Raw genomic sequence first — 23,282 nt, 5'->3', positions numbered from 1 at the left:
ATTATTCGAGGTATACTTTTGTTTCTCCTACTAAAATTCAACTGCAAAATTGCCATCAGCAGGCCTTCCCTATCATCTCAGGATGAAACTGAACAATGTTGCATATAAGAAGCCAGGAAGAAAAGAAATCAAAGACCTAGGAGTTCAAACAAAAGCTGTTTCGCAAATTTCAGCAAGATCTTTGTGCCTTCAATAATCTTTTCCTTCTGTTGCTGATCAGTGTCTAAATATTTCTGTTAAATAGCAGGTGATATCAGTTATTACAGCCTGAACATGTAGTAACAGTGGATTGCAGACTAGATGGATTTGTAAAACAAATGCAACCTTTTGTCATTATGAAAATGCATGCCATTTGTAAAACAAACACATCAAATTACTTTTACGCTTACAATAAATCAGAACTTATAGATGTTCAACAGCATCATAAATGTGACTTCTTTGTTTCAAGAACATGGAACAATAGTACATATTGAAAATTGCAAAGGGCAAACTAGATTGAATAGGGCAGGGGTGGGGAGGGAATACAGTACAAGATCCAGTAAAATATAACCTTTTAACTCTAATTAACCTTAATGAGGCATATGCAGGCATATGCTTAAATCTTCCACTGAAAGTGAAGGGACTTTATTGCATAGTTTTGGCTAGATTGTGGAAACAGTTCTTATCAACTCCTATGCTTATTTCTGAAAATCATAACTGATCTTAAAAATATTTCACCCATCACAGTCTTTATTAACTCATTACTATTAACTCATTACTGCTTCTGGGGAGAGAGGATTTTCCTGTTTTTCATTCTTCCAAACACATACAATGAATACATCAGAGATGGAGAGTTGCTGACTCTCCTAATGTTGTTGAAGCCCAACTCTCATCATCCCTGCTCTGCTGCCATTGCCACAACACACTGATGCTTCCATTTCAGCCTCTGCAGTGTCAGGAGAAGGGAAACATCAGCAGAGCAGGACTGTTGTGGGCAGCTGTCCTTCCCTGTCCCAGTTGTTCCTCTGCAGCTAGCCTGGATGCAATTTAGGTGAGCTGCAAGTGGGAAGTGTGTAGTTTGGGTGAAAATGTTAAGGGAAGTGGGAGGTTGGCAAGGGGGTGGATATGGCGAGGCGTAAAAGGAGGATGGTGGGACACGGGTGGCGCTGTGGGTGGCGCTGAGCCTAGGGCTTGCCGATCAGGTCGGGGATTTATTTTGACCATTGTTACACATTTATTTTCTCTTCATTGTTTGCAGTACTTTGAAGCTGGAAAATGCAATTTCTTGAGTATTGATTTTGTCCTTTTCCATTTAGTAAGCTAAGAGCCTAAATACACAGATATCTATGCACGTTTCTTCCTATCAGTAATCTGAGAATATATCTTACCAATAGAGACATGCAAAAAGATGCAGATGGGTTTCTCTTACTTTCTCGGCACTTTAGCTCTCATTTCTAGTGATGTTGCCAAACTTTGCATTTACCTGGTTTGAAATGCATATTTCCCTAGCTGATGATTCCTGGAGATGCAATACAAATAAATGTTATTTTCCTCAGAAGCTCTATTATGACTCAAAATACAATACAAGCATCCTCATACACAGAGGCCTACACTGCTTTTATAATCTGTAGTGGCAATCATAGCTGCCAAGTTTTCCCTTTTCTCAAGAGGAAGCCTATTCAGCATAAGGGAATTTCCCTTAAAAAAAGGGAGAACTTGGCAGCTATGGTGGCAATACTATGGCCCTTCAGAGGGCATCCCAAGGACTATAATATATATTGGTTCTCCTTTTCCAATGACACAAATACATAGAGAGCAAGAGCGCTGTTATCAGAGAGGAAGATCCAGTGTGAGATAAGGAGATCCAGTGTTGGATTCCCCTCCTTGCCACAATGGGAACTTCCAATGTTGTGGCCCAATTGATACTGGAACTCTGATGTTGGTAAGGGCAAAAGGAGATGGGTTGTCAGGGTAATTTGGGGCATACCAGTGAAAGATCAGGAAACAACTTTGATCCAAACCAAGCTTCAAACCAAGCAAATGTTTAGACCAGCCCCAGAGCTGTCTCTGGTTACACTTGCATTGCTCTCAATTGGGAAGGAAAGTATTTTCTTAAAAATGGATGGAAAACTGCAAGAACGGTCCTCTAACATCTGTAATGTGCTTCAAATATGACACCATCAGAGCTTAGGATATGATGATTGAACCATCTTCCTTTCCTCATTGCTAATATTGGGATTACAGTTGTGTGGTTTTGGTTTTGGTTTTGGTCCAGGCAACATCTGCTGCTCTGACAGGGTTAAGAAACCACAACCAAAGCAGGGCTTTTGGGACTCTAGGTAGGAAGAGTTTCTAACCACAGGAAAAAGGCTTTTCAGGTGCCGCCATTCCACATTGATGAGCATACACCCTGGACATTAAAATAAATTCCTCTGATGAGCATCAGTGTGTTGATTCTGTTGGGAAGGGGTCCTCACCTTATTCATAACCATAATACACTGTACATAATTTGCACACACTGCAGTTTAGGCAACACACATAACTGGTGCACAGCTATGTTATCTATCCTACATGCAACTTGACCCCAGGATGTGATTTTCAGCTGCTGCAAAGGAAACACTCTCTCTCTCTTCTCTCTCTCTCTCTCTCTCTCTCTCTCTCTCTCTCTCTCTCTCTCTCTCTCTCTCTCTCCCATTCTCTCTCATATTGCATAATCATGACTGTATTTTTTAAAATTATATGGGATAGGCTAAAGGCTGCATTTTAAATACTTGCATGTGCATCTTTAAAACTTTACTAACAGATTTTGTACATTTCAATTAAGATGTATTGTGGAAATGGCTAAGTGTCACAGATGGTAATACTGCTGGGGCTACTTCAGCGTTTTGATTACAGTTTGCACAATATGCTACTTTTTATGCATTTAAAACTCATAAAATTTTATTAAAAGCAAGTGAAACAGAGATATGTTTTGATCTACAAAAATGCAAAGGCGGCACAGCTGATTACTGTACTACACACTTCTAGGTTTCGTGTAGATAAAGGCCATGATTAAGTAGATGCAGAAAGATTGGAAGCAACATTCAGGACAAATAGGACAAACTGTTTTCTCTTCTTGCAACCTCCCCACCCCACCCCCAGAAAAAAATGTATTGGAGACCTGCCATGTATTGTGCTGGCAAGGAAAAAAACCTTATACCGCTAAGTCCATAGTAGAATTAGAAATATAATAATAATAATAATAATAATAATAATAATAATAATAATAATAATAATAATTTATTATTTATACCCCACCCATCTGGCTGGGCTTCCCCTGCCACTCTGGGCGGCTTCCAACAAACAAAAAATTCAGTAGTTACCCCCTCTTCTCTGCCTCTTTTGTTTTCTCTTCCACCACTTTTTTCTTCCCTAGTATCCTGCACAAAATAAGAGATAATTATGTTGGAAGACTTTATTATCCGTTGTTATACCCACAGTGTACAAGAAGGTTCTAAAAAGCAGCTCATCCCAACTGCATGTTCCACAACAGAAAAAAGAGAATGTTACCTCTTCTTGATCAACTGAGAGTGAGAAACAATATACTGGAAACTGGTTGCCCATTGCTACACAATGGACAGAATCTGAGTTCTTTACAGAAGTCTACAATGACTGGGAGTCATGGAGGACAAAGTTCTGTAAAGTATAATTTGAATGAATCCAGTTCAGAGATGACCACTTGTTAGCCTCCACTCTCCTGTGACATTCTATTGGCTAAAATAAATGGAGAGTTTTAGTTTACCCAATCCCCTTACAGCAATTTTCAGGTGGGAAAGGAAATTGCCCAAATACCTATCCCTGTGGAGAAGAGAAGATAGCTTACACCTGCTTCCAGGAGAGATCATTTTCTTCTTGGCTATGCTTTTTTTTCCTTTTTTTTTTAAAAAAGTAAATGACACCAATTTCCACATCAATGCTATCATCCTTACTTGCTATGGTGACAACATATCCAAATGTGCTATCCGCATCTTCCCAAAGCCTCCCATCAAGGCAGCTTCTCAGTCAGGGATAGACAGCCTGTGCATCAATATTCATCCTGACAGCAACAAGATGGTAAGAGAAGAGTTGAAAGAAAGATGGCTCTTCACCTTGGACCAAGTGGGTAGTAGTAGAATTAAAGGAAGTAAAAAAGAAGTGTAGAAGTAGAAGGAAAAAAAGAGGCAAATTCAAAAATGGTGCTGGAAAAAAATGAAGTTAATAAAATCATTAAAAATATCCTTATAAAATAGTGAAATGACTAATGTGTTTCACTGAAGATGTTCAGAAACACAAAAATACAATTTTCCTATTAAGGCAAGAGCTATCACTCTCCCGCTCCCTTATACCAGCCAGTAAAATAATATTTTGCTGTGACTAAATAGCTTTCTACTTTAGCTTTTTCTGCTGGTGTGTATTGCAGTTATTTATTTATTTTTACAAAACAGTAATACAGTCATACCTTGGTTTAAGTATGCTTCGGTTTGAGTACTTTCAGTTTAAGTACTCCACGGACCCGCCTGGAATGGATTAATCCACTTTCCATTACTTTCAATGGGAAAGTTCACTTCAGGTTAAGTACGGACTTCCAGAACCAATTACACTCATCCTTCGTGTTAAGTACACTTCAGGTTGAGTACTCCGCGGACCCATCGGGAACGGATTAATCCACTTTCCATTACTTTCAATGGGAAAGTTCACTTCAGGTTAAGTACAGACTTCCGGAACCAATTGTGTACTTACACCGAGGTACCACTGTATTTTAATAAGCCAGCCACCACTTTGTATACCACACTGGATGTGCATGTAGGACAATGGTCATATCTTTTTTTTTTTCAAAAAAAGTCAAGATAAGAGTTATCTACTCCTTTTGGGTGTAGAAACATTTGGTGATTGGGTGGCTAGGGAGGAGATCCATGCTGGATTGCTATTATGACTAATGAAGACACCAGGCAACAGTTGAGATTAGAGGGCCACATTTACATTATTACTATTGAGTCAAGGATCTGCAGTGAGCTGGAGAATAATCTATTTTCCCATGGTCATAATTAATGGGGCGAAACACCGAGGAAGCCCTACGTTTTCTTCCTTGGGTGACACCACACTGGTTCCAGTTAACCATCAGGTAAGGTTAACTGATGGATACCTTTCATTGATGGCCTAATTTAATTGCACATTGAGTGCCCACTGGCTGCTCCATCTCATTCCCACTGTCCAGCATTCACAGGGAAGAAGCCTACCAGACCCAAGTGATGTTCCCCTCCCTTTCTCTCTCAAGCCAGCTGGGGAAGAAAGGTGCAATGGGAAGGTGTCACTTTTCCCCATGGGATGCCTCCAGATGCTCACCAGAGCATATACAACTCTCCTTCCCTGACCACACCATCTGTCCAAGTGTGCCCAAACCTTTCCTTAAAAAAAATTACGCCACACCCTGGCCAATTACACATACATCCCAGCCAAATCAAACAGTGTGGAGTAGGTGAAAAAAGGTAGTCCCAGAAAGCCAATTGTGAGATCAACCAAAGAAGAAGAAAGTGGTCCACCAGAAGGTGACTCGCTAAACCCCAGCCTCTTGCTGTGCCATGTAACGGGGCCAGCTGGAGCCTCCTAAGTTCCCTTATTCCACACCCAGTAGGAGGTGGTCCCCAAATAAATCCTTTCTATATATAATGTGGATGGACGAGAAATGGAAAGGAGAGAAGATGGCTCCCCACCATGTGGGGATAGATCAAAGGCCCTGTTCTTAATATTTGGATGGTCATGATCAGTGCTTTTTTCCCCCAGGGAGTACTCAAGGATACGCAGTACTGGCATCTCTCTTTCGTTGTTGTTAAAAAGTGTGGCACTTACTGTAACAACTTCCGGTGAGTTCCAGCACCTTTTTTTTGGGGGGGGGAACACTGGTCGTGATCATGTTTACTGTGGTCAAAACCAGGATATGGAATAAAGCATGCTCACCTGAAGAAATCAGACCCTTTCAAATGGTCAGAACTAAGTTGCTCTGAAGAATGTAATCTCAGCAGAGGAAAAGATAGAGATGTCCGAGTAGAATAGCAGCAACCAGAGCCATTGAGCAGGATACAATGAGGGGAAAGGATGGAGCTGTTAACAACAAGAACTGTTATGAAGTGCAGGGTAAGTTCACGTCAGTTTTTCTGTAATTTAAATTGAAGATTGTAAAGTGCTATAGGTTACAAGAGGTCAGGTATTTCTACCCAAACTGGGAACCCAGCCTGATTGCTACTTTGCAGCTGGAGGTCCCAAATGTGATAGTATAACAGAAAAAGAACAAGTATTCCAGAAAATTACCCTTGTAATATATATCCCACAGCAAAAATACAAAAGATCATTTGAAAATGTAGTCACTATGTATTTTTAGAGAGTCTGATGAGGATAGTATTGAGGTGGAACTTGGTTTGATTTACTTTTTTTTTTTACTTCCCCCAAATTTAGTCAGGGAGAAAATGATCTCTGCTGGAAGGAAAGAAGAATATATTTTACACTGACAGTTATCTTATATATTCTGAATAGACAGAAATGCTGCTGTTCATTATCGAGTCACGATTAAACAACACCAAAAATTGCTTTAATTGAGTGTCCTAAAAAGCAATCAGGAGATGGGTGGGTGTTTTGTTTGGTTTTTATAAAAAAAGCAAACTGTTTCTCTCTCTCTCAAAAGCTCTAGGCATATGAGGCATTGTTTGGATTATGAGAAATCTCATTGATTAGACTTGATTTGTTTTTAGAGTCAGTGAGAGTATTTTTCAAGGGTTTAAGCATGTTAGAAACAGCATTCTCAATGGAATATCATTTAAGTAGGACAGTCTAGTCCAACATGGTGGTCCAACACACAGCTCTCAAGGCTTTTTTTGGTCATCTTTCAGCCCCCCTCACCTCAGTAAGCAAGGTGCTGGGCTTTCAGAAGGAGGTGTGAGGGCTCTGACAAGGTCCTAGAGTCCTCTCTCCTCCATCCCAAAGCCTAATTAGTGCTTTCTTAGCTATGGGAAGAAGGAAGGAGGACTCTAGGACCCTGCCAGATCCTCCTGCCTCCTGCCCAAGCCTGGTCATCACCTAGCCAGCTTTGGAAAGGTAGCATAAGGGCTGGTGGAACATCAAAATTTGGCCTTGCTTTCCTCCACCCACAATGTGACATGGCAGTGTGTGGCCTGCGGGTTTTATGTCAAAGTGGCCCATTTGGTATGAAAAGTTGGACCACCCTGGTCTAGAGGGTTTAAAAAAACAACCATCACCAAATTGTCATAATCAGCCAGGAAAAGCCAATGTGGTGCTTTCCAGATTGTGGGACTATAATGCCCACTAGCCCATGGTGATGATGGAAGTTTTAGCCTAACAGGATCTGTGGGACATCATGTTGGTTCTCCCTGAGCTATGTTTAACTACACTGGAGAATTTTTATTTTTCTTGTGAATTAAGATATCATATATAAAAAAGTAAATGTGTAGAAAGTTTCAGACACACAATACATTCCTCTATGTAAACAGCAACTGGCATCTAGATTTGTCTTTTGCATATACCACTATTTATAGGTGTGGATATTTATTATGCCATCCCCAGGATAGACTGTTTCTCAGCAATCCACATAAGCTCCCATATCCTGAGATTGTTGCATATTAGAGAAAGATACTGGGGGGCGGGGGCGGCTATGCATCTATTTATTGTACAGGTGAATGGATGTGTGAGGTCTTCAGGCTTGGGGATGCCAGCTGCCAGAGATTCTGGCAGTGAGGCTCGGATGAGCTGATAGGATGTGAACTGTTGATGAAATAAATAAATAAAATGCAGTTAACATTTTTCACTAATCTCTCTGCATGCTTCTCTGCACCTGTGTGTTTCAGAGAAATAGCTTGGCAAGGACGCTCAGCTCTTCTTTCAAAAATATAGCCAGGGATGACTTAGAATGAGACCACCCCCCCCCCAACAGCCATAGCCATTATGGTGCTGTCCAGGTGCTGAAGTCTATAATTTCCATCAGCTGTGTGGATGGCCAATTTCAGAGACCATGGGAGCTGAAGCCCAACATATTTGGAGGGAACCATAAAACCTTTGGGCTCCCTGACCCTAAAAGGACATTGGGCAAATCCTTTGTTTGTATAAAAAGCTAGTAAACCAATGGTAAGCAATTGGAGGGCCATGAGTCAAATTCAGCCTATGTTTGACCACCAGATGCTCAGCTGTTCCATTTATAGTGATTAAAATGCCACTTTTAGTCAGAATTCAAGTATTAAATAGGTGTGTTTTTGCACTCCTATGTCACTGTTTAAATATCAAAATTTTCTGCCTCAAAAACTTTTGAGTCTGTATATTACATTGGCTGTTCTACTGAAATCCTTGTGTGACTGTGGACTGGTGGAAGATGCATGGCATGAAGGAATCCATGCTTCTCCATGATAATTAATGTAGTTGTTGATTATGGTGGCTAGAATAACAGTAGCAAAGGTGTGAGCATGTCTAAGCATAGGTAAGAAACCCATTTGATATGATGCACCAATTAATCCTCTGTACCTTTCAGTGCCATTTGATGCCATCACTTATGCGCCCAGTTGAGTTGGGAGTTGGAAGGAGATCAAAATACTGATAATAAAATAAAACTTTAAAAAATGAAGGTGAAGAAAAGAGTAGCAAGACAAAGACCAGCTGTGTAGGATATAGGATTGGGGCACAATCTGATGCTCTCTGCAACAGTGGCCCAGGGACAGCACAAGATTTTGCAGATCTTCCTGTTCACAAGAAGAAAGGGAGATCCACCCTCAAAGAGAGAGGAAGATATGTCCTTGGAAGCCTCCTCCTGACTTGTGTGAAAGGGATTGTTCTTCCACCATTGGTGTTCTGATGGTTGAGGGAACAATACAGGGGTGTATCAAGAGCAGATTGAGGAAACTTGGAATCTACTTGACAGTTGGTGGAGGAGATTATGCTGCTTCTAACAATGGTGCACTTATTTCACCTTCCACTGAAACCAATAGAAGGGGAAATATAAACATAGCACCCTGACCTTCCACTCTGCTTGTGCAAGCCTAGCAGGCCTTGGATTTCACAGTTCCATGATGGGTTCTCCTCTCCTGGCCCCCTTAGTATTGCTCTATTAACATTTTGCTTTTTGTTTTTAAAGAGTAATGGTATTAACTAATAGAGCTCCATAGATAAGGGACAATGGGAGAGATAAAGTGAGTAACAAAGGAAGAGGGAGGACAGAGGGAGGTAAAGAGAGAGAGAGAAGAGGGATAAGAGAGATTAGAAAAAACAAAGAAAGGGAAACAAGCAAGAATGGGTAGGTAGGAATAAACAGAGAAATTTAGTAATTTGAATTCTCTACATAATATATTCATGTGAATAAATAATTTCTGCTATCAGTCTGTCACGGCGAAATCACACTTTATCACTTTTAAATTTCAATTAATCCTGTTTTGCAATGGAAGACCAAAGGTCTTATTCTGGTTAGTCCAAGTTCCCTTGGATGTGGGCCAGCATGGGTTAAGTGATTGACAGCAAATGACCCTGAGCCAGAAAAGTTAGTTGTGTTTAGATGCCACTGTTTTCATTCCTTAAAACTAACTAACTAACTAACTAAAACCCACTGGTCTGATTGATTTTGACATTATTCAATGATGATTACCTTTCTCTGGATTGGAATCATTACATTTTTACATTACAAACAGTGTTTTTTGTGAAGTGGCCCCTATTTGCTGCCAATAACATACCAAAAATAATTCAAAATAGAAATAATACAAAATAATACAACAACGCCACTCCTGGGGAAAAAAAAACATTATTTGGAAAACAGAATCTGCCAGGTTTGGTTCAAGTCCAGTCATAATAATCATATCTGGACAGTTGCACCAATTTTTTTTTAAATAAAAAAATCTAGACTGGGAAAACTCAAGCAGAGAAACCACATCCTTAATTAGTATGAGAATATCTTCAGCATACATATTACTTAACCTATAATTCTTCTTGCCTGCAGAGACAGCTTTGATCTCCAGATGGAATCAGATTATTGTTGGCCAGTGCTTGATAGTAATTTACTGTTCCTGATAAAAATAGATAAAAGCTCAAAATGTGCTTTATGCTCCACATGAGATCATTAACATCCTAGAACCTTGGGGTTTCCCTTTTTAATAAAGTACCAGACTGCAGAGTTTAAACAAACTCTGCAAGATAGGGCAACGTATTTTAAGATGTATTGAATCGGCCTTCAGGTAACCAACCTGATACCCAAACTATTCACATGCAATGTTAATCAGGCTACCAATCATAACTAAGGGAAACACAAATAAACACAGGCAACATTGTGTCTAATTGCCTTTGGTGCGACACTAAAACATAGTACCCTTAGCAAGTGTCTGGCAGAGAGCAGCTACACCTCCTCACTTTACCTCCATGTATTGAAAGTAGATGTGCGTTTGGGTTGGCTTTCACAGTGCCTGAAGGGCATCAATTGACTTTTGCATAATTACACCTCAAAATGGAGAGATGCTTTTCTAGTGGCTAATGCATCCTTGATGTAAAACTCTCCCACCGCACATTTAAACCAACCGAGGACGCAATTCACTAAGCCTTTCCCCTCTGCAAACCCCATTTATTTCAATTGCGCAGGAAAAGCATTAAGTGGACTGCATCCTTAGACTCTTAATAAGCCATAAAGGTCAAACATGTCAGCTGATATAATAAATCAGCATAGTACTGTTTGCTCAGGGGAACCATTCTGATTTGAGATGGAAGAGATCTAGGACACTGATATAAATAGATTCTTTGATGTTCTAACACAAGATACAGACAAGTATGATACAGAAGTGGTTGGGGCAGTGGGCTGGTGCTGTATCACACAGCCCTCCCGAGAGCTGAATCTCTGCTGCTTGCCAGGAAAATGTTTGGGACAGAATGACAGCAAAGGTCAGGGCTGTGCAGGTGCTCCAGCAGAACCACTCCAACCCTTCCATCAGTGTGCCCATGTAGCCCTGAACTCAAGGTTGTCCTGATAAATGACTGCACTGTCCCAGTATGTAAAATAGCTGCAGTGCCCCATAGTGCTTGCTACTTCTGACATTATGCTATTCACACCTTGTAAATCCATTCTTATTGTATCGTAACCCTCAATAATCGCAACTGGCAAAGTAGGTCAATGGGAGCATCCAAGCACTATGCTATTTTTTAATACCAAAATAACTTCTTCTTTTCCCCGTTTCCTTATTCCTAATTTGGCACTGTACTGTATTCTCATTTCAATGCATATACAATTGCTATTAGTGTTGGACAACCATTCAGCATGGTTAAACCATTTCTTCTACTCTATTTATCTTGGGGTTGTTTCTTCCCTCAACTTCTTTCTCTTTCTCTCTTTCTTTCTCTCTCTCTCTCTGACTCATTCTCAGTATTTTCTGGCCTTTGTTTAATAGCACAATCATCACTTGATAACATCTGTGTGTCTTCTGCAATTCTGTCAAATTTGCTAGGATGGAGAGATTTAAGTGCTGCAATTTCCCTTCTGAGATCCTGCTGCTGCCTCATTTCAGCATACAATTTTTGTCTTTCAGCCTTTCCCCCTTCTTTCTTTCTCTCACTTTTGTCCTCTATAAAAATGTTTTATATTCAAATTCACTATGGAGAGCAACTTCTTTGCATAAATTACCCATGAACGCAAGCATATGACACAAAATATAAAAGGAAGCAAGGAGTGCACAAATCAAGACAACCAGCTTTGATTGCCATAACAAATCCCCCTCTCTTCAAATTCATGGGAGCTTTTACAAGGCAGAAATCTAATCTCAGATGGGCAGGCCATCATTGCACACTTCGAGGAATCTGCATTTGCTGGCAGTATTAAAATCTTCCCTGGAGAGTTTTCAGTGGGTACTTTCCCATTTTAACTACACTCTGGTGCCTTTTCCAATCCTTTCTATTATAGCAACAGAACAGAAGTGAAGGCATCTAAGATGATTCCAGTGTATATTTACGCTGGGTGCTCAAATATAAAAATAACCAATCAGTCTAGTTATTTCTTCTTTGAAATAGTTGCTGTGATGTCCAAACCTTCTCTATGTTATTGGTAGATCTTTAGAGTTTCTTTTTTACTGAAAAATATCAGGAGTGGCTTGCCATGGAGGAGAGAGCTGTCGATCACTACCAACCATGATTTTGTGTGTGGAGGGGGAGAGATTGGAGGGGATTTTATTAACAGTTTGGGATACATTTTAGAGGTTGGGCACCCCCTCCCCAAGCAACCAGGTCTGCACACACCAAAAGCTAGGAGCAGTTTGCATAGACATGCACATGCGCGCGCGCGCACACACACACACACACACTGGTAGTAGCCAGTGTGGTGGGGCAGAGCCAGGGAGCCACCAGACATAAGCATCACTTCAGCTTACTTGGGCTTATTTAGGCAAGGCAGTGGTGGAGACGCATTGCACAGCCATACTGACAAAGCCATTCTAGCTTTAGCACCAGTGAATCAGCACAGTCTTGACCTTGCTGCCACCCTAACCCACCTATAACCAGCAAGTGTATAGAGTCTTTAATTCTGCTCACACATCTGTATTTTATGCTGAGAGCAAGTACTAAAGGTAAAGGTAAAGGGACTGACAGTTAAGTCCATTTGTGACCGACTCTGGGGTTGCGGCGCTCATCTCGCTTTACGCCGTTTACCTTCCCGCCAGAGCTGTAGCTATTTATTCACTTGCACTTTGATGTGCTTTTGAACTGCTAGGTTTGCTAGTCGTGTAGCAAATTTCGATATCACAATACACACCAATTAATAACACGCAAGAAAATGCATCACTTCAAAATGAATTGTCGGATGTAACGATGAAATAATACCGGGTGAAATCATGTGACTGCTTGCATTTTAAATCGCTTTCACCAAACCCTTCATCCAAGAAAGTTTTGGTGAAAATGATTCTGGTATGAACATCAAATTATGTTAGACAAACTGTATCCATGGAAAACACTGATGCTGTTGTTAGTGCTACAGTTTCTTGAGGCCAGTCCTGCAACTTTCTAATCTGGCTAACTCTGATTCAGGGAAGTCGTTAAATATTCAACTATAGCCTTTGAAGCTGAACTTCGGTTACCCATGATGACACCTTGTTATCTGAATTAACTATTCATCGGCCATGTATCTATATGTCCAGGGCTGGCATATGTCATGTTCCATAAGCATCTGACTGGCCACTGTGAAAACAGAATGCTGGACTACAGGAGCTTGTCAATGTTTCAATCCTGGCCCATTTATGTATGTTAAAGAGATGACCTTGGATGAAGCTTGAAAACCTTGCAATTAATGCTCAGCTCCTTCTATGGAGATCTAATAAGCATGCAAATTGTAGGGGAAGATGTAGTGCAGGTAGTTATTTCTAGGTTTCCACATGGATCAAATTGTAAGAACCATTGGCCTGGAATGGATCCATCTTTCCTAAAACTGTAAAAAAAAGGAGTCTCACAATCATTCTAGAAGTAGGACATGCTGCCTAAAAGAACAGGCAGTACTATTTCCTTTTTGCAGGTTCCTTTTTTCTCTCTCTCTGACTGAACACTTCAAGCATAAAACCATAGAAGACTCTTCAGTAATGGAGTGGCTCTTGTAATCATGCAGTGAAAGGAGGAGAGTTCAAATGTGGGCAGCAGTGCTGAGAGGTTCCGCATTCTTGACTAACTTATTCCTCAGACAGGTTTAAAACACTGGAAGCAAATGGGATACAAGCAGGGAATATTCCAATCCACTGAAGCTTAGCAGATAGGAGAAACTAGTGGCGCCCAGTCCCAACCTGGATAAGAAGACTGTGCCTCACTTGAGATTGGATAGCAAAGTGCCACTAATAACGTTGTATAAATATTTATAATTAAATGATCACATTCCCCCTTCTCTTCAGTAAACTCCACCATCCTTCTGCTTTCATGTGTCCTTTTACCAGTACCGAAATAATTAATGATGTTGACATTTTAATTGTCAACAGATTTCAAAGCTAACACTTAATTCAGATGGGTAGACTGTCTGAAAAGTCAGCCATGCATACATCACTGTATTGAACTGAATTAAATTCCCCTTTCAGGTCATTAGCTTGCCACACAGTTTTCATTCTACCAGCATCTTCTTGGCTACCTAACTGGCTATATTCAAATCAAAGGGTTGCAAAATAAATAAATAAAAAGGGGGAGAGCATATTGCTTTCCAGGTGATAAAAATTGTGTTAGTTAAGGATTTGTTGTGGAATGGTGAAAGATTTGGTTCAGTTCCTATTTAAAGGTGAACCTACCAAATGTTCACTTTCTGAAACAGCATGCAAACCGAAACACAGCCATTGTTTGAAAGTCACAATTCTCCACGTTTTGCAATTCTGTTCACCACTCAAGTGTTGTGTACATCACTAGGGTAAAGTGTGCATAAAAATGCATATAATACTGCAAATAATACAGATAAATGCGTTATAAGGGGGAAATGAGTTGCAAATAAATGTGTATTGGGCAAAATCATTATCATGAGTGTCTTTTCGGCAGTGCCTATGACACCAAGTGATACAACCCCCCACAACCAGTATCATGCAGAAAAAATATGATATAATCACAGTGTATCAGGTGTATAAGATATCTTTCTTTGCATCACAAGCTGATTCATGCACAGTTTATGCTCAAAACATGAAAAATCACTTTTTTGAATCTTCCATACACATTTTCCATGAATACTGTCCTTTTTGTTATGGAGATTATCTCTGTGTAAGGAAATTTTCCCGTATGAAGTGACCCTAAATTACTATGAAAAGACAGTATTCTCTCCAAGCTTAAATAATAAAAATGTGTTGCTCAGCTGCTTACAATTATTCTAGTTCCAGTTATGAGGTGAGAAGCGATTAAGGCTGAAGAAGTCCAATATGTGCTTTAACGTCCTTTGAATAATAGATTTTTTTCTATATTTGGCACACTTTAGGTTATGTAAATAGAATGGTACAAATAGAGCTTTGCACCCACACCCTGAAAATGATAAGACAAAGACTAGAATGTTGTGGTTTAAAAGGAGCAATGATGTTTATTACCACGGCCCCCACAGAACAGGATCTGCAAAAGATTAATGTTGAGCATTAAAAAACTCACTCACCCCAATCACTGCAGAAAATCTATCAGGCTGAAGAGAGCTTTTTCTTCTTCAGTCCCTCCAAGTGTCCCTTGGGATGTTTGCAGGCACATCCCTGATTGAGAGAAGCCATCCCGGTTTCTGATCGGATCCCAGAATGTCCCACTTTTCCTTAGCATGTCCCTCTTTTCATTGGAGAAATGTGGGAGGGTATGGAGTTATCCGACCCCTGAGCCACCTGAAGGCAATCCTGTGTAGGGAAGTTTTTTTAAAAAAATGTTTAATGTTTTATTATGTTTGTATACATGTTGTAAGCTGCCCAGAGTGGCTTGTGCAACCCAATAAGATGTGTGTAGTATAAATAGTAAAATTATCATTATGGAATGGGGCGTCCCTATTTTCAACGGAGAAATGTTGGAAAGTATGCAGTCTTTCCTGGAATACAGCTTTTCTGGCTCCAGGCCTATAGCTATTTCTCCTCCCAATTCATGTCCACACAAACATGGGAAGCTGCCTTGTACTGGGTCAGGCATTGGTCTGTCTATTCCAGTACTGTCATCATTGATTTACAGCAGCTTTTCAAGGTTTGAGGCAGGGTTTTTTCCCAGCCCTACCTGGAGATGTTTGGGATTGAACCAGAAAACTTTTGCATGCATCTTCTCCACCACTGAGCTGCATGTGGCCTTGTGAGCTGCATGTGGCCTTGTGTCTTAGAATTTGGAAGTGTCAGGCATAGCTCTAGTGGCTTTAGCCCAAACGTAGCAGAGTTTTCCTGCACAGCGCAGAAGCTAGTTGAGGTGGAAATGACTAGTCGCCTAGACGCAGAATAACTATTTACAGGATTTATTAAAAGAAAATAAAACCAGCAGAGTTTCTGCATACAAAGCAAAGCAAAATAAATCCTCTCTCTCTCTCTCTCTCTCTCTCTCTCTCTCTCTCTCTCTCTCTCTCTCTCTCCAACCATATGCAGCACTCCCACTCCTAACACCCACAAGAAACAACTGTGCTAGCATTCCTAGATAACAGAGTTCAGTGCTGGTCATTAACCAATGAGAGAGTTGTTGCCAGGCCAGGCAGACCTTGGCTTTCTGCCAAGAGTAAATTGACACTGCCTTGAGTTAATTGTGTGAAGCAAGAATCTGTAAGTTTCCCATGAGAACCAATTATCAGAAACCGAATATTGTGGCCTGTCAGCATTGCCATCATTCAGACCTCACAGCTTTGTGTGGGTTATTTGGACAGGCTCCAAGTAGAAGTCCTTGCCTTGAAGAGGCAAGCAGGTCTGAGGAAATCTCTCATCACCTCAAAATGTTGTTGTTGTTGTTGTTGTTGTTGTTGTTGTTGTTGTTGTCTTCCCTTGAGTCTGCAGTGATCTTTCATGACCATAATCTACTTAGGTCACAGTGTGATGTAAACATAAACCACCAGTTACAAAGGCCATCTCAGTTAGTAGATTTCTTTAAAAAAATAAAAATAAATCCCATATGACCCCCATACTCTCATTTCATCCTCTTAAGCGGGCAGGTGGGTTTTGAGGGAGGTGGAGCAAAGCTTTTAAATACCTCCATTTTTTCCCTATTTCCACCTGGCTGCATGCAACCATCCCTGCATTACAACTGCTCTGTGGTGTTTTGGGTTGAAAGCCATTACTTCAGCGCATTGTGGCATGGGGTGGCATAGGTAGCATTTATCCTGTGGCATTTTATGCCAGTTTGAGTTCAATAGACTTATGTTTAGCACCTACAATAAATTTGCAATGTAGACATTTGTTCAATGCTATGATTCCAAAGATAGCTGCAAGGCAAGCAACAGCTTCACGTAATTCAATGAGGATCCTGTGCCCAGCATCACCAGGATATACAAACATCAGGAGCAGAAAGAAAATTGTCAGAAACAGATGAGTCTCCCCCCACACACACACACAAATATTCATCTAGAGGTGAGAAAAATTCACCCATTGCTTCTCAGAACCTGCACGTCCTAAACATCTGAAAAGAAGCCTTGAGACTAGTTTACAACAGAACCAAAAAGGATGATAATAAGCACTGGAAGAACATAATGTGGTGCTTAGGCAGGATGTGATATTCACTGAGGAACATATTGCGGCTATAATTAAAGGCTGTGTTGCACTCACTTTAAACATGAGTCATGAATGAAAGCAATCAAAAGTTAAATTCTAACTTTGCTGTTTTCCCCAAAATGGGATGAAAGGGTAACACTTAGGAAGGATGTTAATTTGTTCTAAATATATCAGAAAAGAGGTGTAAATAAGTCATCGAGAGATAGAATGAAAATTGCCAGGAACCTGTCATATTACATATTGGGATTCTTTCATACGTATGCTCTTTTTTTTCCTTTTTCCTTTTTGGTAAAAACTGTAACACTAAAAAGTAATGTGTTTATTACAGTAAAAGAAATTTGCTTCTCATAGAATGCACACTTTTGTTCACACTTGAATACCAAACGTACTCCATAAGAACAGGAGAATATATATAATTAATCTGCTTTTTGTGTGTGTTTCATAGGCTTCAGTTTATAAGGGGCAGTACAATAAATCTTGATTGCATTCATTTCGGAAACATTTTGCATCAGGTGGTATAAGGTGATACAATATTCCAATTCATTTCTTTGCATGAGGTTATCCAACTCCACATTATTACATTGGGTGAGTGAGTATTTAAGGTCCCCAACCCTAATGTGCGGGTTGCCATCTGATTGGATTTTATTCTGATCCTGATCTGATTTTAGGATGTCTTTTAATTGATTGCCTGATTTTATGTTAATGTGTTATACATTTGATGAGCCCGGTTTTGGCCAGGGAGGGCAGGGTATAAATAAAAAATATTATTATTATTATTATTATTATTATTATTATTATTATTATTATTATTATTACATAACAACATTATTTATGATGAGAACATGACAGCTAGAAAAACTTTAAATGTAATATCTATCTGTCCGAATCTATACCTATCCATATATGTCTGTCTGCCTGGATAGGAAGGTAGGTAGAACATTTCTATAGCAGAGCCTCATGTAAAACATATTGCAATATTCCAATCTAGAAATCACCATAGCATGATAATTTCCATCATCACAGGACAATAATAGGCTAATCCCAAGCTAAAGTGATTTAAGTATTACCTTTCTTTACACATGTCAATGATTCATGTTGGTACACTGATATTGGCAATCAGAGTGGTCATCATAAATGAGTTCCTTCACCCATAACAATGATGAAATGTGTGCAGAGTAACATTTGATACCCTCTTTCTTACCTAATAAAAAGTTTCTCAGTAAGCTTCAGCCCTTAAATGCCACATAGGGTGATGCAGCTTAGTATAAGCATATACAAAAGCCCTATTATATATAAAGATACATGTAAAAACAAAAGAGGTTAATGACTGTCTCAAGGCAAATTTTTAAAAATGTAGTATAAACACCAACAATTGGGAAACACTTGCCTGCGAGCGTTTCAGTTGGAGAACAGCCTTTACGAAAGGTGTCATGGGCTTTGAAGACACTCGAACTCAAGATGCAAGGGAGAAACGTGCTAAGATTTGCACACTTGGCAAATCCACACCATGATCAACTCCTGCCCAGAAGCCAATGTCCCTGCTGTGGAAGGACGTGTGGATCCAGAATTGGCCTCCACAATCACTTAACTCACTGTTAAGACTGTGTTTATGGAAGACAATCTTACTTGGCTATGAGTGATCGCAGAAGAAGAAGAAGAAGAAGAAGAAGAAGAAGAAGAAGAAGAAGAAGAAGAAGAAGAAGAAGAAGAAGAAGAAGAAGAAGATATATAAAGATGCTCCTCTTCATCTTATTCTAAGATATAAGGCAATAATAGGTCTAAGTATCTGACAAATCCACATAACTCCCCAATTAGTCATGTATACAAAACAACAGCAACAAACAACAACAACCCAGCAACAGTAGTATTAAAGGATCTGTATCTTTTGATGCACTCAACACCCCCCCCACTTCCAGATGGTCAATCCCATTCACAGATCTATCTCACTGGATCCAGGGATGTTCAAGTTGCCACAGAAACATCATTTAATGTGAAAGCTGAAGTGAAATGGGAAGTTCCTCCCAAGAGGAAACAGCTGTTGTCTTCTGTATCTTGGTAGGAAGACAGTAAAAGTTTCGCTAAGCCTAGCAAAAGGCTTTAGTATATGTTTGGAGGAGAGGAGTGGGTATGGATTCTGTACTTATTCAGTGAGTATATTGAAGATGAGAATTGATTTCTGTCCAAAGCTAACAGATATTGCATCCCTATCTTAAGCCTATTTCAAAATCAAGTATAGCCCCTCTTATACATTAATATGCATGAAGAGGACATGTGGTGAAAGTAAACTGAAGCCCCACTGTTTCCTAGCCCTGCCCCCAAAGTTGTGCAACCAGGCCTCACTTCCTAACATCAAGACACTGAAAGGGGGGGGGGATCCACGTGTATAGACTGCTAAATGAGTATAGACTGCTAAGTGAGATGAAACCCTGTGAGATTGGAGTTCCTGCTTGCATAGCACTTTCCATGTACAGTGGTACCTCGGCTTAAGAACTTAATTCATTCCGGAGGTCCGTTCTTAACCTGAAACTGTTCTTAACCTGAGACACCACTTTAGCTAATGGGGCCTCCGACTGCTGTTGCGCTGCCACCGTGCAATTCCTGTTCTCATCCTGAAGCTAAGTTCTTAACTCGAGGTACTATTTATGGGTTAGTGGAGTCTGTAACCTGAAGCGTTTGTAACCTGAAGCGTATGTAACCCGAGGTACCACTGTATAAAATTTCCTGCTGCAAATGTACATGCGCAGTGTGTGGCCTTTGGGACCAGACTGAGGAGCTGCATGGCATTAGGGGTGGACCAGTGGCATGGCCCTGCTGCCCCTTCAAAGTATGGACCATTGCTCATGAATATAACACATGAATGGGACATACAGAAAAGCAAACACATTCTAACATTCAAGACCTAGAGTGCTTGGAATCTGGATACAGTATTAGAAGAACCACTTTTTTCCACACGAACGTAGCTGGAATCTAATATCTCCTTCCTGGGTTCCTTCAATTTAGCCTCTCCAGGCTCTTTCAGAAGACACCAACACATTTATTGTAGATATAAGAGGAAAAGCCTGAACCAAGACAGCAATACTGCTTTGTCAAGGAAGGTAGAATCAAGGCAGGCATACTGCCAAATCCAGAGGCCTTCTGGACTTGCACCAATAGGAACAAACGTGCAATTGGAGGCATCATCCTTCCAATAAGAGGGGAAATATGTAGGCAAACGCCAGGGGAAACCTATTTTTCACATTCAGGGGATATGTCAAAGTATCCAAAGCCTGTTTCCCTCCAACAATTCCTCCTGTTGCCTCCTCACACTGAATGCAACAACGTCTCTTTTTCTGCTGGCTGAAAATGGGATTCCAAAGGTTGATCTTCTGTGAAGGTGGATCTTGTTCTTAACATATGAAATGGGAGAACTGCTATACTCTATTGCCCCTCAGAGACCCTAAGGCATTTTTATCCCACGGGACATTTAGCGTGCAATCAGTTGCTGCTGGTTCTGTTCTTTATATAATTTGGGCTCTTATCTGCTTCTGTTATTTGTGGCTACTTTTAACATTATTCCTATTAGGAATCCTATTAGGATTTTTTATAACAAACTTATTTGGGTATGTTGGTGGAAAGTGGAATATAAACCTCATACATAAATAACATAATTATTTATGTCCTCTCTTGCCTGTTTTCCAAAAATGAAGATCCCTAATATTCCCAGCTTTTCCACAACTCCATTGATGAATTTTGTAGCACCTGTCTCCAAATTGTTTTCAAACTGTATCATTTTTGATCTCTTTTTAAAGAATGCTGAGAAATGTATCTGCTTCCCCCCTTCTGCCTAAATGTCAACAATAATTTCAAGACCTCTTTCTCAAATAGTGACAGGTGCTATAATACTTAACACTGCATAAATATGGCTGGAATTATCTTTTGTAGTGTGAAAACTTTTGCATGCATCTAGTTGCATGTATCACCTCCATATTTTTTTTAAAAGTGATTAGTTTGAATTTAAGGTCACATCTTATCCACAATACGGTATCTATACATCTGAACTTATCAATTATATATACACAGGGGTGGAGGAAGGGGTGGGGGGGGCAATGCGCCCCAGGTGTCACCACTGAGGGGGGTGACAAAATGTCAGGCAGCACTCACTGCGGGGCCTGCAGCACACCTGAGCCACGTGTCTCTCCTGGGAGTGACATGGTGGCTTGGGCGCCTGCAGGCTCTGCGCTGCCCCAAATGGTCTGCTCGCTACCTCCCCCCCAGCTGTAGGGCAGCTGAGTGGGAGGAGGCAGGCAGAAACCTCGGAGGCCCCGCGGAGCATCCTGCCCCAGCTTGCCTCACCCCACGGGTGGCTGGCCCTGCCCCTGGGCACAGGGCACGTGCACCACTCCAGGCGCCCGATTGGCTTGCTTCGCCACTGTATATACAGACTATATCCTAGTTAGTGCTGCAGAAGTGCCTTCACTCTAGTTAACAAGGTGAGTCAAAATGGGTCAGGGAGTGCCCAACATTCTGAGTGGCTCTGTTGCCTTGTCCAGCCCTAAAGTTAAGTGTACAGATATTTTTTTTCTCTTCAACACCCCTTCCCATTTTTTCCTCTGAGAAATAAAATCAAATTGACTGGGGAAAGACACAGAGCAAAATCTTATGCATAATAAATACTTCAGTTTTACCATTTTGAAAAAGTTTTGTTTTGTTGTAAAGAACTCCTTTTTTTACATTACTTGTTGTGTATCGAGGCCCCCAAGGCACCCTCAAATAAATTCATACTTCACACAGAATTTTTGTTTAAGGTTTTTGGCATAATTTTGGCCACAAATTTATTAAAATACAAAATGTGAGTGGTTGTTTGGGCATTGGTTGTGACCATCTTTCCCTGCCTAGGGACAGAACTGACATCCGCAAGCCTGTGAAGTCAGTAAGGGAAAACATTTTTGGGTAGAGAATAGAGCTGGGTGCCAGGCCCTCACCTCTCCCCAAATGCTCCCATGGGCTCTTGCGTAGCCCTAGCCCCTGACAGGGGTTCGGACAAGAGCATGGTGAGCCCCTGGATTCCTTTAACGGAATACCCTTCAGCAGCAGCATTGGAGGGGCAGGCACAGCCAATCCATACCCCCTCCACCAACCAAATTTAACCAATGCCTAACCGCAACCTTACAAGTTGTGACGATTACAAGTTGTTGCGGAGTAGGCAAAAACCAAATGGCACTGGCCAGTCAGGCAAATGGACAAAATTCCTACCAGGCCCCTGCCCCAAAAGCAGGTGACCCCATGACAGGCATAGCAAGGTGAAACACAAAAGCCCTAAAATTAGGGAGCATGGGCGGGTGATCCAATGCATGCAGCAAAAAGAGGAAGCTCAACGCTGCGTGCAGGGAATATATAGCCTCTGGCTGTCAATCAATAATTGGCAACATCAAAATCTGCCCTACAACCAGAGGAGCCCAATCACATCCGTGGCCATCCAAACTAACCCGCCCAGCAACAGAGGGGTGTCTTGTTAACCCCACCGCAACACGTGCTCTCCATGAAGGAGAACACACTTTGTAAATTCCTGGGCAGGTGTGTGTGTGTGGGGGGTATCAACAATCATTTTTGTCCAATCTTTTCAAACATGTGGCATGATTTTACCAAATCCAAGAATCAAACAGTTCTTGGTTTTTTTCCCCTCTCAAAAGTAAACTTAAACTGGAACTGGTGATCTCACCAAGTTTGTAAGATTTTGTAACACCTTTTTGTTGTTGTTGTTCACCACCCCACTGAGAATGGGGGTCCTAAGTTATACTGTAAGCTTCATTTATTTGCTCATACCAAGAGCCAAATGGAAGGGTCTCTGCAGGGAGATGTGCTATCCCTGGCTGATGGGAAGAAGTCTTTTATTGTTTGATTCTGCAGAAAAACTGTGGTCAGATTCGCACATGTGATTCCTTACATATGTGGACCAGCTATCAATAGTTCAAGGCACAAGGCTTTCCAGTGGAAGCAGTTTACACATTCAGCTGTGGTTTTTCAAGTGAGGAGATATCGAGTGATGGACATGCCTGGGTGATTCAGCCCTGAGCCTAGCATCCAGGGGCGAATAGATAAGATATGAATAGTATCCATAGAGATTTATGTTTCTACTAATGAGGTAGT

Source organism: Zootoca vivipara, chromosome 4 (assembly GCF_963506605.1).
Source record: "Zootoca vivipara chromosome 4, rZooViv1.1, whole genome shotgun sequence".
Taxonomy (NCBI): Eukaryota; Metazoa; Chordata; class Lepidosauria; order Squamata; family Lacertidae; genus Zootoca; species Zootoca vivipara.
Note: the sequence above shows the minus strand (reverse complement) of the source record.